The sequence below is a fragment of the Petromyzon marinus genome, unplaced genomic scaffold (genome assembly GCF_048934315.1).
Source record: "Petromyzon marinus isolate PM22_M1 ecotype Great Lakes invasive population unplaced genomic scaffold, UKy_Petmar_22M1.pri1.0 PM_G_Scaffold_26, whole genome shotgun sequence".
In the NCBI taxonomy this organism is placed as follows: domain Eukaryota; kingdom Metazoa; phylum Chordata; class Hyperoartia; order Petromyzontiformes; family Petromyzontidae; genus Petromyzon; species Petromyzon marinus.
In genome coordinates this window covers 572,501-575,000 of record NW_027422828.1, presented here as the reverse complement: position 1 = coordinate 575,000, position 2,500 = coordinate 572,501, and the positions used below count along the sequence as shown (strand labels likewise).

Below are 2,500 nucleotides of genomic sequence, written 5' to 3'. Positions count from 1 at the left end.
TCTTGAATAAGCTTCGTGTAAAAAATAGCAATATAATAAAAATACCAAGTCTTCGTCTTGGAAAATAACAAAATCTAAAAGAAAGGTCTTCTTTATGGAAAATAGTAAAATAAGAATACCAAGACTTCACCTTGGAAAATAACAAAATCATCTTGAAAAAAGCTTATTTTTAATCTTCTTTGTAGGCAGAAAATAGTAAGGCGAAAATAAAGTCCCCTCTAAGCTCTAAAGTAACAAATACGACGTGTTAAAAAAAAAAAACTAACAATAAAAAAAAGAACCAAGACTTCGTCTTGGAAAATAACAATCTAAATTGTGGAAAATAGTAAAATGAAATAAAAACCGACTTCACCTTCGAAAATAACAAAATCAATCTAAAACAAATGACATCTTAAAACAAAACTATTATTTGTTTCGGAGGTTGTCTATGACTGTTCATAGACCGCATTATTTCCACAGAACATTCTCAGAATATCAAGAGAGAAAAGCAGCGTTCTGCGGGAAATCATCTTGGCCAGTGATGTCGTTCTGGGTTTGGTCAGGCCCAGGGAGGTAAGTACCTCGTTATTCTCAAGGGGCCACTTTCCTCTTGCCCCAACCGGGAATCCAAAGAATGTGACCTTGCTAGCCTTCGTCAGCACTTTGACTTGATCACCAAGAGGGGTATAGTACGAAACTTTGTGCGAGGCAGCATCTGACAAGGTATTCTTTGAAAGCTCAAAACGGACGGTGACATCGATCACAACCGCCTCCTCATCTTTTGCAAACACGAGGTCAGGCTTTCTCATCTCTCCCGTCTCGGATATGAACCGTGGCTCTTTGTATACAGACCAGCCCAATCTAGCCGCTTCGTCTGCCAGAATGTTACTGATCTTGTTATGTCGCGCAATTCTTGCTTTCTGTACTGCAGGACATTGACCGAGAATGTGCGAAAGGGACTCGAGTCTGGCAGAGCATTTCCTGCAGGAACGTAAGGCCCCATCTCTGCCTCTGTTCAAACTTTCTCTTGTTGGGTAAATATTTGCCCTTAGTTGTAGTGCTGCGATAAAGAAGCATTGTTTAAAGCCGCACCATGGCCTCAACCAAGCATTACTGATTCTATCATGCGCAAAGTTTACAATGCCCCTTCCTTGAACCGGCTTTTCGCACCATCTCTGAAATTCATGCTCCCTCCAATCGCAGGGTCTCGGATATACAGGTTCTTTTGACACCGAGTCCCTGAGAACGAATGTTGGGATTGCATCACTGTCACCCCCTGCTCGTACCCACAAATTACGGTATTCTTCCTCCATACCCTGCGAGGACACAATATTACGGGTGATAGCATCGGACGAGTTTGCTATACGTTGCAGCCTTCTAACTTGAACCGAAGGGATTGTTTTTTCCAGTTTCAAGATGGCAAGGCCTCCGTCTCGGGCTCTGGCATATAACAGTCCATCACAAGTTGAAGCGGGAAGGTGGAGCCATCCTTTTACCGCCTTTCTAATCTCTTGGTCCAACCCACGGAGAGTTGATTGCTTGCAGTCCGAGTGGTCTGCAGGATATAACAATCTGGGTAGGGCATAGGCATTGAGTAGTTCAACCTTCTGAGTTGGCTTCAGAGGCGCCTCATCGATTTTCGAGATCCATGTCTTTAGCTGATAATGTAGATCAGGCTGTATAGTGCCAGTCCAAGGGCCAATTTTCAGACCAAGGTATTTCGTTGATTCATCAGGTTGGATCATATGGACATCTTTATTTTTGATAGTCCATGGGTCGCAGTTGTTCACCGTATATGAATCTTTGGTTGGGCTTATCATGAAGCCCTGGCACTTTCTGGCCTGAACCTCCAATCCCGATAGCCCACAAAATGATTCCAAGATCGCTAGATTGGCGGCCATACCAACCCAAGATTCGCTCACCAACACCAAATCATCAGCAAACGCAAGAGCTGTCACGTGGTCTGTATCAATGGAGTACCCAACTCCGTGTGACTCTAGGGTGCATATCAAAGGGTCCATGGCAAGATTGAAGAGCAGGGGTGACATGGGGTCACCCTGTTTGACACCAACACGTATGCTAATTTCTCGAGTCGACTCGCCATTGCTTTTGAACGAGGTCGTACACCGATCGTAGGCGTTCTGGATGATGCCCACCACGTGTTCATCTACTTTCTTGTGCCTTAACACCCATAAAATATGAGCATGCGAAACCGAGTCAAAAGCTTTCGCTATGTCGATGAACATGACAGCCAACGGCCTGTGCAATTTCTTAGCGTGTCTCATAAGGTCCTGTAGCACCTTAAGATTTTCAGAGCAGCCAGATGCCGCTATAAAACCACGCTGCCTTGGGTTTAAGGGACAAGCACGAGCAAGACGTGCAGTCATTATTCTGGAAAATAATCTCAGAATCATTGAACCAATCGTTATTGGTCTCCAGTTCCCCAATTCTTTCAGCTTTTCATCGTCCATAACCTTAGGAATAAGAATCGTCCTATTCTTTTTCAACTCTTTGGGAATAA

General features: G+C 43.8%; 1 pseudogene; it reads right to left on the bottom strand.

The window, feature by feature from the left end:
• Window positions 1–2,500, bottom strand: part of LOC142913813 (28S ribosomal RNA) — a 10,616-nt pseudogene that overhangs the window by 3,457 nt on the left and 4,659 nt on the right.